Below are 17,340 nucleotides of genomic sequence, written 5' to 3' on the forward strand. Positions count from 1 at the left end.
TAGGTTTCCCCCGCCATCCGAAGGTAGAGCGTTCCCATGAAATGGTTCGTAAGTCTAAATGTCGTAAAGCGAAGAAGCAATTACCATTTATTTATATGGGAAAATTTTGTGAGGATTCGCAGACCTAAAAATAACCTACCAAATCATGCCAAATAACACATAAAACCTAAAATAACAGTAACATATAGTAAAAGCAGGAATGATATGATAAATACACAGCCTATATAAAGTAGAAATACTTTTCCTCAATCATTACTGCACTGTTCTCCGTAGCGAAAATCTCACGCAAGCGCTGTCGGCAGAAAATCTCACGCATGCGCTGTTGGCAAAAACACGGCGCAAGCGCTCTCCAGTAACCTTTAAGCTATGAAACTGCCAAATCATACCAAACAACACGTAAAAATACACAGCCTTTATAAAGTAGAAATAATGTATGTACAGTGTAGTATCACTTACCGGAATTGGGAAAACAGCGCCGAGCACACTGATGATGGTGTGTTAGACTGAGTCGTCGCAGGTTGGGTGGTGCAGTGGCCCCCACCCTCCAGGCACCGATTGATACCGATCCGTGAAGCATGCAGGAGTCCAGCAGTAGCTGGGAGGCACACAGCACATCTTTAAGAAAAAAACAAAATAAATAGGTGCCGCCCGGCACGTAATTGTCAGCCCAGATCAGTGCCAATTTCCGATTGCATCGTCTCTGATCTGGGCCGACAATTACGCGTCGGGCAGCACCTAATTAATTAGCATGTTTATTTCGGCTTTTTTCTTAAAGATGTGCTGTGTGCCTCCCGGCTACTGCTGCATTCTCCACGAATCGGTATCTGTCTGTGGCCTGGGGGTTGGGGTGGTGGGACACTGGGGTGTCATCTCATCGTCATCTGTTTCCATTAGAGCAGGCAGCTCACCTTCTCCTATGACTGCCTGCCTCGATGCCGAAGGTCGAGGTTCGTCGTCTGCTGTGGCTGATGTGGAAGGCTTGCTTGACTGCTGAGCCTCACGCATTTTTCTATCATACAGTTCTTTGTAAGGACTCAAACCACCTTGCAAATATCCCCTAAACCTACCTACCCTTTCAAAATTAAAGTCGTACTTTATCATTGCAGCAAAAATCTCACGTAGTTGTTTCACTTTCGCTACTGCATTCGGTTTTGATTGTTGTCCTTTCCTCTTCCAATTGCATCAGCTCTTCATCTATCAATTCTTGGTCATGGGATGCCAAAACCTCTTCAACATCATCTTCATCAGCTTCCACAAGCCAAACTCACTTAGTCCTTACTTCTTTACTTCGTTCACCACAATTGAAATGCCTAATTATGTCTAGTTTTAGGCTAAGTGTAACACCCTTACGAGCTCTTTTAGGCTTTTCCGACACCATAGAACTAATCTTGAAAACAGCTGCTCACAGACACGTGTTTAAGCAACGCCAGCGAGAATGCCGTTCCGAATCTGGGGAGAGCGGCCGCTCAGGGCGCATGCTGCCTTTTATCATGCGCTGATTTTTTTCTCGCGCTGCTTTTTTTTTTGTAACAGTGAAAACACCTTCTGAAAGCAAAAACAGGGTACTAATGTAGGTCTTTCGTAACAGTGAGGTTTCGTAAAGCGAACGTTCAAAAAGCAGGGGACACCTGTACTATTGTCTGGCTTAGGCAGCATAACACACGGTGAACTCCAATTCGAATTAGAATGTCTAATGATATCATTCTCTAACATGTACTTAATTTCTTGCTCAGCAAGTTCATATTTTTCCCTGTTCATTTGATACAGATGTTGTTTTATCGGTTTTGCATTTCCCACATCTACATCATGTGTAGCTTCTGTGGTTCTTTTAGGAATGTCTGGAAATAAATCTCTATATTTAAAAATTAACTGTTACATCTGCTCTTTGTGCTCTGGCTGTAAATGAACTAATTTTTCATCAATATTTTCTAGAATTTTTGGATTTGGTAACCTGGCTGAAATAATGTTGGGTTTAAAATGAGTTTCAGATGAATCATCCATTAAGGTTTTTTCAAGATCAGTCTCATTATTGATCACAACAGTCATAGCAGCAGCTTCTCTCTCATAATACGGTTTTATCATATTTATATGATACAGCTGTGTTGTCTTTCTTCAATCTGGAGTTTTTAATCACATAATCCACATCATTTACATTTGTCACATTGGGTGCTGGGAACGGACCCAAATGCAAGACACAGACTCTGAAGTACAAGGAGCAGGACTTGACTATAGTAAGGTCGTGACAGGATTCAGGCAAGGAGCAGGGACAAGAACACAGAGTTGGGCTAGGGAAAGTGGGACCAGGACTAGGAACCATGGATTAGGAGACAAGGCTTGGACTCCGAGCCCGAGACTGGACAAGGACCCAGAACCTGAGTTTGCCTCAGGCTCAGACCCCAGAACCAGGCAAGGACATGACATGGTTTCAGGACAGGACGGAGCTGGGGTCTGGAGGCCTGAGCTTGGAGACAAGACAAGGCTCAGACTCCGAGCCCGAGACTGGACGAGGACCCAGAACCTGGGTCTTGCCTCGGGCTCAGACCCCAGCACTAGGCGAGGACATGACATGGCTTGAGGCTGAGATCTTGGGTCTTGAGCTTGGCTGCAGGCTGGGGTCTTGGGTCTTGAGCTTGGCTTGGGATCCTCGTGGCTTGGGGTCTTGGGTCTTGAGCTTGGCTTGGGATCCTCGAGGCTGGGTTCTTGGAGCTTGGCTGTGGGATCCTCGTCTTGAAATACAGAGACTGATAACTCAGAGGCTGGAGCTGAGAGACAGACTGGGAACTGAATATCAACACAGAGCTGGGATTTATCTTTCGACAAGCCAGGACTCATCTTTAACACAACACTAACATGAGACAGGACAGAACATAGACATAGAGCCGGGACTTATCCTACAACAAGCCGGGACTCAACTTCATCTCCACACCAAGGTGGACAGGTCCACCTGTTGGGTAACGGCAGGACAGCCAGACTTATCCAACAGAGGCAAAGACAAGACATGTCCCCCCGCAGGGCAACGGCAAGATGGCCTGACTTACCCCACAGAGGCAAGGACAAGAAGAGACAAACACCAAAGAACAACAGACAGTTCCATCTCAGCACCAGGGTGGCTCCAAGTCTCAGTTCGGCCAGCAACCTCAGCTGGCTACAGAAACAGCTGGATCCCTACCTAGCTCGGAGTGGCTTCAGCCACTCAGCTGGCCCAGGAAACAGCTGAATCCATACTGCAAAGACTACTCCAACAAGGCTCCATGAAGCAGTGGTCTTCCAACCAGAGCCTAGAGATCACAAATGGTTTCACTAGCCTTCCATCAGCAGGTTGCTCCAAGGGGGACTGACAAGACAAACCAGCAGCCCACACTCAATCCCAAGGCTACTTATATTGCAAGCCCAAAGATGGGAATCAGGTGCCTATGATTAATTCAAAAAAAGGACAGCTGGAAAACCCGGAGTCCTGAGTCCACGGACTGGACCATGAACCGGAATGCAGACTTCACGGACCGGACCATGACAACTTTAGATTTAATCTCATAAGGACCATGAAATTTAGCTTGTAATGGGTTCGTTTGCACTGGGAAAAGAACGAACAGTTTATTTCCAGGCTTAAAGAACCTCATTCTAGCTTCCTTATCATACCAAGTCTTCATCTTCTCTTGAGCCAATTTTAAATTTTCTTTTGCCAAGCTACAAGCTTTATATAATCTTTCTTTAAATATTAAAACATAATCTAGCAAATTAGTGTGTACCTGTTTATTAATCCACTGTTCCTTCAGCAAGGCCAAAGGTCCTCGAACTCTATGCCCAAACACAAGTTCAAAAGGACTAAAACCGGGGACGTCACGTGATGACGTGGGACTAAGACGTGTAAATCCAGCTCTCCCGTAAAAAATCAGCAAAGTACTGTTTAAACAAAGCAAAGTTAATAAAACTTTCCAAAAACTACTTATAAACTTCACAAGACTACTTTACGATATGCCTCCATCGTTGCAGTAGGCTCTTTTTTTTTCCAGTCTTGCAGCGACTTCGCAAAGTCTGTTGTTGTGAAGTCGCTGCGAGACTGGAAAAAAAAAGAGCCTACTGCAGCGATGGAGCTTCAGATTCAGGTTGGATCTCCTTCGGAGGAGACGCATTTTATCTCTGGCGTAGAAGAACAGGGAGCAATGGCGGCGGTAGCGGTCTCTTGGAAGAAGATGCCGGAAATGCGCATGCGCAAATCGACACAACTCAAACTACAGGAACCGACGGCCACTGCAACTGAAAGTGACTCAGAGTCAGAATTGGATTCTGCAGGGAATACAGATGAAGAAGAGGAGGAAGAACTGGAAGAGACTGGAAGTAAAGGAGACGACGGAGACATAAGAGAGGCTTTATTGCAAGTAACGGCTGAACTAAGAAAATTAAGAACAGAGCTTAGAGACATGAAGATGTGCTATGATAAAGCTATGAAAAGACAGGATAAAATGGATAAGAAACTTCAGAAGGCGGAAAGAACAATGGAGCATATTAATGATAGAGTGGAAAAACCAGAAAATTATGTGCTTGTCTGGAACACGGAAAGAAATCGACTCTTGGAGAAAGTGGACGTGTTGGAAAATTTTAGTAGACGAATAATTGTTGGTCTTAAAGAAGGTACAGAGGGAGATAATCCAATAGAATTTTTTCAAAGATGGATCCTGAAAACCTTGCAAATGAAAGAGGAAGACCGATCAATTGAAATTGAGCGGCTACATAGAGCTCTAAGACTCAAACCACAAGATGACCAATATCCATTATCAGTTTTAATAAAATTCTTAAGATTTCAAGACAAAGAAAGGATTCTACAGGCGGCTGCCCAAGCTGCCAAGAAGAGAAAAGGGCCATTGATGATAGAAGGGAAGAAAATTTTTTTCTACCCTGACATAAGTTATAAGCTTTTGAAGAGAAAGAAGAAATTTGATCCAGTGAAAAAAGTCCTAAGGGATCACGGTTATCAATTTATACTGCGTTATCCTGCAACCTTGAAGATTTTTTTGGCTGGCGGAGAAAAAAGATTTTTTGACGATTACCGGAAAGCGGAGGAGTTTGTGCGAGCTTCTTTGAATAGTCACCAGATACAAGAACAAACCCAGGGGAGAGAGATGGATTGAAGATGAAGACTGTGTCAAGGAATAGACCTGTTGGATTTTTAAAGGCGGATGAATATATACATATATTATTAATTATATGAGGGAGGGGAAGAAAGGTTAAAATTTGAGGAATACTAGCTAGGAATAGTGATATTAATTTTTTTATATATATAATTTTTTTGTTACGGGGGAGCTGGAAGAAATACTGACCAATTGCTATGCTATTCATGTGTGCAAGCGTGGCAATAGCCACGACCCGCAAAATGGAGGAGGGTATCTTTTCATTCACAACATTTGTGGGGGGGATATTTTATTTTTTCTTTTTTTGTATCATATCTGTCTTTTATTTTTTTCTTTTTGCCTGGATGATTGGGAGGGAAACACATAGCAACATGGTGAAGTTCAAAGAGATTCCCCAAAGAACTATGAGAGTTGAGAAACTAAGTAATATTTAGATTAGAGTAACTTTGTTAAGAATAATGACTAATTTATAGAATTTTTTACGTTTCAATGTTAATGGGCTTAATGGACCGGTGAAAAGAAAAAGAATCTTAACGCGTATTAAAAAAATGAAGGTAGATTTAGCATTCTTACAGGAAACGCATTTAACAGAAACTGAACATCAGAAATTAAAGAGAGATTGGGTGGGTAGTGTTGTTGCAGCTTCATTTAATTCAAAAGCGAGGGGAATAGCAATTTTGATCAATAAAACGTTACCAATTAGAATACAAAATGTAATAACTGATTCTGCAGGGAGATATGTGATTATACACTATCAATTTTTTTTCTGAATTATGGACTTTCATGAATATTTATGCACCAAATGAAAATGATGCAAAATTCTTACAAGAAACTTTTTGGAATTTGGCTGATGCACATGAAAAAATATTAATAGGAGGAGATTTTAATTTTTGCCTAGACCCAGTCTTAGATAGATCAACTAAGGCTGTCACAAAATCAAAGGTAGTAAAACTAACTTTATCATTGATGAAAGATTTAAATTTGATCGATATATGGAGAAGAATCAATCCTAAAGAAAGAGACTATTCGTTCTATTCTAATAGACACAAAACTTATTCAAGGATAGACCTTTTCCTATTATCAATACATATTCAACATAGAGTGAAAAATATGGAATATAAAGCAAGAATATTGTCAGATCATTCTCCTCTATTAATGACAATAATAATGACTGATAAGGAAGAAGTGGCTTATAGATGGAGATTTAATTCAACATCATTAAAATGTCAAGATTTTTGTGATTTTATGAAAAAGCAGATTCAATTTTTTTTGGATACAAACTCTCATTCAGTGGATGATACATTTATACTATGGAATGCGATGAAAGCATATTTGAGGGGTCAGATAATAAGTTATACGTCTAAAATTAAGAAAGAATGTATGGCAGAAGTAGATCAATTGGAAAAAGAATCTCAAAGACATGTCAGAAGAAAAACAAAGGAAACTTGTCAATAAGAAGTTACAATATAATACGCTTCAGCAAAAGCCATCATAAGAACTAAGCAAAGGTATTATGAGTTAGGTGAGAGAGCACATAAAATTCTTGCTTGGCAGTTGAAAACAGAACAAGCTTCCAAAACGATAAATGTAATTAGAACAAGTGAAAATAAAATTACTTATAAACCTTTAGAAATTAATGAAACCTTCAAAAGTTTCTATTCTGAATTATATCAATCAGAATCACAAAATGATGTTAATGAGATAGAAAGGTTTTTATCACAAGTAACTCTTCCAAAATTGAATTCGGAAGAACAGAAGGGATTAGATATGCCTTTTACATTAAAAGAGGTTGAAGAAGCTTTAGGATCACTTCAAAGTAATAAATCTCCAGGAGAGGATGATTTTCCATCTGAATTTTATAAAAAGTTTAAAGATTTATTATTTCCACCCTTTATGGAGTTAATACGTCAAGCAGAAAAAATACATACACTCCCAGAATCTTTTTCAACAGCGATTGTAATAGTATTGCCAAAAAAAGACAGAGATCCTTTAAAACCAACATCATATAGGCCTATTTCTTTATTGAACACGGATTATAAAATAATAGCAAAAATTTTATCGAATAGATTATCTAAATATTTACCAAAATTAATACATATGGATCAAACAGTATTTATTAAAAATAGACAATTGGCAGATAATGTAACTCGGCTACTCAGTATAATTCATTTGGCACCAAAAAGAGAGGAGATGAGTATAATAGTAGCCTTGGATGCAGAAAAAGCATTTGATAGATTGGAATGGGATTTTTTATTTAAAGTATTAGAAAAGTATGTCTTAGGAACACCTTTTATAAACTGGATTAAAACTTCAAATACTAACCCTAATGCTAAAGTAGTGACAAATACTCAAATTCCAACACCATTCCAGTTAAAAAGGTCAACTAGACAAGGTTGTCCATTATCACCTGCTTTATTTGTATTGGCGATAGAACCATTAGCAGAACTAATTAGAATTGATCCAGATATTATGGGTTTTAGAGTTAATCAGGAGGAATATAAAATGAATCTATTTGCTGATGATGTTTTGATTTACTTAACAAACCCACAGCATTCGTTACATAAATTATCTTCTAGATTGGATGAAAATGGGAAAGTATCAGGGTATAAAATAAATTGGGATAAAAGTGAAATTTTACCTCTTACTAAAGGAGACTATAGCCAGTGTCGATTAACAGCCCAATTTAGATGGCCGGTAAATGGTATAAAGTATTTCGGTATGACTTGATAATGATGTAAAGAATTTATATAAATTTAATTATTTACCATTATTGAAAAAAATTCAAGAAGATGTTGACAAATGGATGATACTACCAATAACATTAGTGGGTAGAGTCAATGTTGTAAAAATGAATATATTTCCTAGATTACAATATTTGTTTCAAACGTTACCAATACAATTGCCACAGAAATTTTTTCAAGAGTTAAATAAATGTGTGCGAAAATTTCTTTGGAAATGTAAGATGACAAGAATATCATTGCAAAATTGACATGTAAATTTGAGTTAGGAGGGTTACAACTTCCAAATTTTAAGAATTATTATAAAGCAAATCAACTTAGATTTATTGAATCTTTCTTTGATGATCGAAAACCAGCATGGATTAGAATAGAATTAGATAAGATAGGAGAAAATACATCCGAAGATTTTATACTTAAATGGGAATCTAAATGGATACGGGAAAAGAAAGAATCTCCCATATTAAAACATTTGATTGATCTATGGAATAAGATAAATGTTGATAATGAAATAAAGAAATCTTTATTAGCAAGGAGACCTTTGTTCCAAAACAGACTTATTCCTTTTACAATGGATAATCAACTTTTATATAATTGGTACCAAAAAGGGATTAGATCTATAGGAGACTATTATGAACGAGGTATATTGATGTCATTTGAACAACTAAAGAATAAATATAAAATATCAAATAACACTTTCTTTTGTTACCTTCAATTAAGGGCTTACTTAAAAGGCAAACTGGGTCAAAGAATGCTTTTGCTAAAACCCAATGAAATTGAACTTTCAATTCAAAAAGGAAAAATTAAAAAAATTATTTTTTGTATGTATAATTTGATTCAAAAACAGACAATTAAACAAGGAATCCACAAGTCAAAACAAAAATGGGAAATGGATCTGAATATTAATATTGATGAAACAAATTGGTCAAGACTGTGTCTTGACAGTATGACGAATACAATAAACGTTCGACTTAGATTAGTACAATATAATTTTTTACACCAATTATATATTACACCACAAAAAATAAATAGATTAAATTCAAATTTACCTGATAAATGCTTTCGGTGTAATCAAGAAATTGGTACTTTCTTACATTCTACTTGGTCTTGCTCCAAAATTCAACCTTTTTGGATAAATTTAAGAGTCTTATTGGAATAATTTACTGGAACTCAACTTCCACATAACCCTGTATTATTTCTATTAGGTGATATTGAAGGGATAAAACCGAAACATAAATTGAATAAATATCAGAAAGAATTCATAAAAATTGCATTGGCAGTAGCTAAGAAGGCTATAGCAGTTACTTTGAAATCTGATTCGCATTTAAGTATGGATCGCTGGAGCAATGAAATGGCTAGTTCTATTCCACTCAAAAAAATTACTTATAATTTAAGAGATAAATATGAAACATTTTTGAATATTTGGCACTCTTATTTACAAAAGATAGGATGGCATACTTAGTTGCTCCAATGATAAAGATCTTGTTCTCTTGGGGAAAGTAACAAATAAATATACTAAATTTATTTTGAATCCCATGGAGCATGTGGAAACCTGCCAATATCCAGGCGGTTCTTCTTCTTTTTCTTCTTTCTTTCTTTCTTTCTTTCTTTTCTTTTAGGTAGGAGTATATATCAGGGGGAAGGGTTAAGGGGAGGGGGGAGGGTAGAAATTATCTTCTCATGTATTCACTTTGAAAACTCAATAAAAATTATACTAAAAAAAAGACTAAAACCTAATGATTCCTGTACTGCCTCCCTTACTGCAAAAAAGTAGTAAATGTATACCCTCGTCCCAGTCTTTTTCATTTTCCACACAATATGTCCTAATCATAGTTTTTAATGTAGAATGAAATCTCTCCACGGGTCCTTGTGGTTCTGGATGATAGGCTGATTAAATAATCTGTTTGCTCCCAATTTATAAACTATCTGCTGAAACAATCCAGACATAAAATACTACCTTGATCCGATTGTATTTCCTTAGGCAACCCAAAATAAGTAAAAAAATTTATAAGAACCTTTGTCACAGTTCTGGCTGTTATATTCCTAAGAGGTACTGCCTCTGGAAACCTAGATGCTGTGCACATAATAGTTAACAAATATTGATGTCCAGTTTTAGTTTTTGGCAGAGGACCTACACAGTCTACAATGATTTTTGAGAACGACTCACCAAATGCTGGAATTGGTTGCAGTGGGGCCACTGGAGTAACTTGATTAGGTTTACCCACAATTTGACATGTATGACACGCTCTACAAAATGTCACCACATCTTTTCTTAAACAAGGCCAATAAAAATGTTTAGAAACCTTGTTCATAGTTTTTTTTCACACCTAAATGACCACCCAAAGGAATACTATGAGCCATAGTTAAAATCTCATTTCGATAAACTTTAGGAACTACTACCTGATGATTAACTTCCCATTCCTCACTAGCAGGAATTGTAGGCGATCTCCACTTTCTCATTGATACTCCCTTTTCAAAATAATATCCAACTGGCACTTTTTCAATTTCATTATCTGGAAGAGCTTGTTCTTTTAATTTAACTATCTCAGGATCTCTACCCTGCTCTTCTATCACCCCCTTCCAAGATAAAGACAAATCTTCCTGGTCAGACTTACCATCAAAATCTTGATCAAATAATGTAGGTAAGAAAGTTTCTGATACATCCTCAAAATTCGAATCTTGATTTGAACTGTCATGGGTAACAATCTCATTCTGTACATCAGTCTTTTTAGCCATAGCTCTTGTTACAACACAGGAAGAATCTGTGTTAGAATCCCTCTGTGGTTCCTCAGAATTAGGATTTATTGTTAAATGCACTTCAGGAAAAACTTGTCCACCTGCTAAATCATTCCCTACCTAAAGAGAAACATCATTCACAGGTAAACTGGATTGTAGTCCTACTTTAACAACCTCTGTAACTAATCCTCACCTTAAATTTACTCTATGTACATGTACTGGCATAAGGGCACTCCCAACTTCTCATAGAATTTACATCATCAATGTCAGGCTCATCACTAAACTTTAGCACACTGTCTAATATTAGTGATTGAGAAGCTCCAGTATCTCTAAGTATTCTTATTGGTACTGAATTGGATCCTTCTTTCAAGGATACAAATCCTTCTGTTATAAAATGTTCATATCCCTTCTTAACTTGGTCAGACTCTGACACATCTTCATTAGTATTTTCTAAACCCTGTAAATTTACAGGTGTTTCAATATGCTGCACACAAGCATCTGGGATGGCTTCTTTCTCTTTCTTTTTCAATCAAAAGTAATTAGCTACTACATGTCCAGGTTTCTTACAATAATTACAAATAATACCAAAATGTCTTTCCTTCACATGTCTCCCTTCATCCTTACTTTTCTCATGAACTTCACATTTAATTTCTGGTTTACCTTGACCCTCTTTGCTATTTTTCCTTTAAAAATTCTACCTGGAGAAAATTTATTCTTATGAATTAAAGCATACTCATCAGCTAATTTAGCAGTCTCCTGCAATGTAGCAGTGTCCCTTTCATTTAAGTATGTTTTCACTTCAACAAGAATGCTTCTTTTAAATTCCTCTTTCAAAATCAGCCTTTTCAATTTGTTATACTCCCCATTCACATTTTTAGAGGAAACGCATCTCTCAAAACACACAGATTTCTCATAGGCAAATTCCACATAATGTTTTTCCACAGATTTCTTCAGATTTCTGAATCTTTCTCTGTAGGCTTCCAGAACCAACTCATATGCCTTTAATATTTGCTGTTTAACAATATCATAATCCAGTGCTTGCTCAGCATTTAAAGCTGTATAAACTTGTTGGGCCTTGCCTTTAATTACACTTTGTAACGTAACCGGCCATTGCTCTTTAGGCCACTTTAAATTCAGAGCAACAATTTCGAAGTGCTGGAAATATTTGTCCACTTCAGTTTCATTAAATGGAGGAGCCAAAATAACCTCACAACTAGCAATAAACTGTTTCTTAGAACCAGAAGACTGATTCCCCATCCTTAATTTCTCCAACTCAAATTTTCTCTGATTTTCAGCTTCTTTCTTTAAATTCCCTTAATTTATTTTCTTCTCTTTCATTAAATTCCCATTTTTTACTAGCCTCTCTTTCCGCCATTTCCGCTTTAAATCTTTCAAACTTTATCTGTTCAAGATGTAACTGCATTTCCAGATTACTCATTGGAAACCTATCCAACACCTCATCAAACAACAGGAATTCTGCAGATGCTGGAAATTCATCCTCCGTCGGATTCACGCCTGCAATCGTCATTTTTTTGACTTTGTCATGTTGGGCAAAGATCACAAGATCCTACATCTACGGACTCCAGAGCCTGCTGGCCATGAAACTAGCAGGCATGAACTTCAGATTGCGGCCTCGGCCATTGATCTCACCGGCTTCAACACCTCAGGTCATATTCAAAACCTGGACTCCAGCAACGACCATGGACACCTTCAAAGCGATTGTGCAACCGCCAACTACGACTCCAGCCTTGAACTCCAGGCCGGGCTGCTTTTGTGCTGCTATTGTGACTCCCGTCTCCCCTTACCCCACCAATACTCTGCAATCCAGTCTCCTTCAGATCCCATCGTCAGCTCCTGGGTCCTTGGAGGCTCCATCTTCCTCTCATCCCAGCCCTCCCCTCTCCACTGACACCCCCAGCCTCCCTCCTCCCCCCTCTGATCCCAGCTCTCATCCGTGCCGGGTCTTTACCATCCCTTCCGACCTTCAACTGTCGGAGGCAGAATGCTCTGTCCTCGGTAAGGGCCTCACCTTTGTCCCCCTTCGCCCACGCCTCAGCGAGTTCCGTGTTCGCCATGATGCGGAACTCTTCTTCTGCCGTCTCCGTCTCCAAGCCTACTTCTTCGGCAAGGACTCTTCCATCCCTACCGATGACCCCTTCTCCCATCTTCAACCCTCCTCTTCTTCATGGACACCCCGCTCTGGTCTTCTGCCTGCTCTGGATCTCTTTATCGCTAACTGCCGACGGGACATCAACCGTCTCGACTTCACCGCATCTTGTTCCCATTCCAACCTCACTCCTTCGGAACGCTCTGCTCTGCACTCCCTCCGCACTAAACCAACCGATAAGGGGGGTGCTGTTATAGTCTGGCGTACTGACCTCTACTTTGCCGGAGGCACAGCGACAACTCGCGGATACCTCCTCTTATTTACCCCTCGATCGTGACCCCACTGAGGAGTACCAGGCCATTGTCTCCCACACCATCACCGACTTTATCCGCTCGGGGCATCTCCCATCCACTGCTACCAACCTTATAGTTCCCACACCCCGCACTTCCCGTTTCTACCTCCTACCCAAAATCCACAAACCTGCCTGTCCTGGCAGACCTATTGTCTCAGCTTGCTTCTGCCCCACCGAACTCATTCCTGCATACCTCGACACGGTTTTATCCCCCCTTGTTCAATACCTTCCTATCTATGCTCGTGACACTTCTCACGCTCTTAAACTTTTCGATGATTTTAAGTTCCCTGGCCCCCACCGCTTTATTTTCACCATGGATGTCCAGTCCCTATATACTTCCATCCCCCATCAGGAAGGTCTCAAAGCTCTCTGCTTCTTTTTGGATCCGAGACCCAATCAGTTCCCCTCTACCACCACTCTGCTCTGTCTAGCGGAATTAGTCCTTACTCCTAATAATTTCTCCTTTGGCTCCTCCCACTTCCTCCAAACTAAAGGTGTAGCTATGGGCACCCGTATGGGTCCTAGCTATGCCTGCCTTTTTGTTGGCTTTGTGGAATAATCTATGTTCCATGCCTATTCTGGTATCTGTCCCCCACTTTTCCTTTGCTACATCGATGACTGCATTGGCGCTGCTTCCTGCACGCATGCTGAGCTTGTTGACTTTATTAACTTTGTCTCCAACTTTCACCCTGCCCTGAAGTTTACCTGGTCCATTTCCGACATGGCCCTCCCCTTTCTAGATCTTTCTGTCTTTGTCTCTGGAGACAGCTTATCCACTGATGTCTACTATAAGCCTACTGACTCTCACAGCCATCTGGACTATTCCTTTTCTCACTCTGTCTCTTGCAAAAATGCCATCCCCTTCTCGCAATTCCTCCGTCTCCATCGCATCTGCTCTCAGGATGAGGCTTTTCATTCCAGGATGAAGGAGGTGTCCTCCTTTTTTAAAGAAAGGGGCTTCCCTTTCTCCACTATCAACTCTGCTCTCAAATGCATCTCCCCCATTTCACGCACATCTGCTCTCACTCCATCCTTCCGCCACCCCACTAGGAATAGGGTTCCCCTGGTCCTCACCTACCACCCCACCAGCCTCCGGGTCCAACATATTATTCTCCGTAACTTCCACCACCTCCAACGGGATCCCACCACTAAGCACATCGTTCTTCCCCCCCCCCCCAGCTTTCCGCAAGGATCGCTCCCTACGCGATTCCCTTGTCCATTCGTCCCCCCCCATCCCTCCCCACTGATCTCCCTCCTGGCACTTATCCTTGTAAGCGGAACAAGTGCTACACATGCCCTTACACTTCCTCCCTTACCACCATTCAGGACCCCAGACAGTCCTTCCAGGTGAGACGACACTTCACCTGTGAGTCGGCTGGGGTGATATACTATGTCCGGTGCTCCCGATGTGGCCTTCTATATATTGGCGAGACCTGACGTAGACTGGGAGACCGCTTTGCTGAACATCTACGCTCTGTCCGCCAGAGAAAGCAGGATCTCCCAGTGGCCACACATTTCAATTCCACATCCCATTCCCATTCTGACATGTCTATCCACGGTCTCCTCTACTGTAAAGATGAAGCCACACTCAGGTTGGAGGAACAACACCTTATATGCCGACTGGGTAGCCTCCAATCTGATGGCATGAACATCGACTTCTCCAACTTCCGCTAATGCCCCACCTCCCCCTCATACCCCATCCGTTATTTATTTTTATACACACATTCTTTCTCTTACTCTCCTTTTTCTCCCTCTGTCCCTCTGACTATACCCCTTGCCCATCCTCTGGGTCTCCCTCGCTTGTCTTTCTCCCCGGACCTCCTGTCCCATGATCCTCTAATATCCCCTTTGCCAATCATCTGTCCAGCTCTTGGCTCCATCCCTCCCCCTCCTGTCTTCTCCTATCATTTTGGATCTCTCCCTCCCCCTCCCGCTTTCAAATCTCTTACTAGCTCTTCCTTCAGTTAGTCCTGACGAAGGGTCTCGGCCTGAAACGTCGACTGCACCTCTTCCTACAGATGCTGCCTGGCCTGCTGCGTTCACCAGCAACTTTGATGTGTGTAACACCTCATCATCAAACGTTTTCAAACTGGTATAATGTTCAGCGATTTTTCTTTGTATTAAAGCCTTTGTGGTATTCTTCATAATTCCCTTAATATCCAACTTCCTAGCAATCTCCAATACAACAGGTTTTCTCACACTCTCTAAAAACACCGGGTTTGGCGTATCCATAAACTCGTCAACATTCATTGCTGCCGAATACCACTCACGCACCAATCAAACTCAAAAAATCGGGTATTTCCCTTTTCCCAAATCAGAATGGCAATTACCAACACTTAAACTCAAAATCGGAACATATCCCATGAGCCCCCACAAATTATGTTACGTAACCAGCAACAATGAATATCAATTGAGACAGGTTATATAAGAACAACTAAAACATTTATTAAACAGGGATAAACAATAAAAAAAACGAAAACCTTAACCGGAAGTTAACCGCTATGCGGCTGTTCAACAAATCGTCAATCGGTACTGATTCCTAAAGCATTAAATGTGAAAACAGTTCTTAAAGCGGTACAGTCAGATACAGTCTGCAAAATGGTAAATTCGAAAGTCCAACTGATTTATACGCTCAATTGGGAGAGACTTCTCTGGAGAAGGATTTCTTTATAGACGTGACTTTCCTGTTGGTTTTGTCCAAGGGATTCACGATGCAGGAAATAAACGGCTTAAAACAACTGACCTTAGTTTCTAGAGAGCAAATCCCGCATGAACTTCCTTTCTCTTTTGGCAAAAGTTACCTTCGATGCAGGTCGCTACTTCTTCAATGAAGACTCATTAAGGACAATCCTTTATTAAACTGCCGAACATTCCCGCTTTATTTTAATCCTTCATATCCTGTACTTCGATGAAGTCTTCACTCTCCAATACTGCTGGGAAAAGGTACATCAACACATCTAGCAAAAATTGCCAGTCCAGCACTATTGTACCTTGCAACAGAATGTAACATTCCGTTTTAAAAATGAGACTGCGTCACAAAAACAAATACACAACGGAAACGGAGACACACTAACGTTCTAGCTGGAAAACTAAAAACTAAAAACCTAACTGCGTCATCTGAGGTCTTCCCTTATATACCTGTGGTGAACATGTCATCACGTGACCTCACATTGGCAGAAAAACTACATCAGGTGACCTCCAAAAGACCATTACATCATTCTCACAAGATCTCCTTGAGGTATGTAACAACAGCCAGTGCTCTTTTCCCAGGAAGGAACTGGCTAATATGAGAGGGCGTCATTCTAAGATGATGAGAGGAAATTACAGGGTGAAGGTCATAGATAGGTTTTTTACAGAGAGCGTGGTGGTTGCATGTAACATGATACTGGGGTGGGGGGAGGAGTGTAAAGGGCAGATATATTAACGACATGCTAGATAGGCAAATCGATGGAAGAAAAATAGAGGGCTATGTGGGAGGAAAGCGTTAATAGCAATTTTGGATTAGATTAAGATGATGGCACACCATGAACCAAATGGCCTGTACTATGTTGTACTATGTTCTATGTTCCATAACAGAAGGCTAAAGCTTGGATCAAGAATAGCTCAGGTGTCGATATGGACCTGTGAAATGTTATATTTCTTAATGCTAATCCACAGGATGTGAGTTAATCATTTATTAATCCCTTAAACTCAATGGCCCATGAACAGGAGGGTGGATAACATGAGTGGGAATTAAACCTGTGTACTATATGACGTCAGAATTTCTCCCCTCTTTTGTGTGAACATTAATTCCAGTGTCGTAGAACCCAGTTTCCAGTTGTCCCCCTTCGCACTAGAACAGAACTTGCTGTGAGAAGCCCATGAGCTAGCTGAGGTTCAACTGTTAATTGACGTTAATTAGACTGTGTACTCCAGTGGACAGGATTGTAAGAGTCTGCAGAAGTTGCTAACTCAGCCAGCTTCATCACGGGCACCTGCTGACCCACCGTCGAGAACAGCTTCTAAATATGTTTTGCCCAGGAGACAGAATCGATCATTCAGGATGTCCAACATCAGGGGCGTGACCTCTTCTTCTTACTACAGTCAGGGAGGTGGCACAGGAACCTGAAGATACACACTCAGTGTTTTAGAACAGCTTCTTCCCCCCTGCCGTTATATTTCTGAATGTGTCCATGAACCCACAGATACTGCCATCAACCTTGGGACTGGATAGACATGGTAGTCACTGCAAATAAAAATCCAAACAAAATGTAGGGATCTGCACCAGGCATGACACATGGACTT

Source organism: Mobula birostris, chromosome 3 (assembly GCF_030028105.1).
Source record: "Mobula birostris isolate sMobBir1 chromosome 3, sMobBir1.hap1, whole genome shotgun sequence".
In the NCBI taxonomy this organism is placed as follows: domain Eukaryota; kingdom Metazoa; phylum Chordata; class Chondrichthyes; order Myliobatiformes; family Myliobatidae; genus Mobula; species Mobula birostris.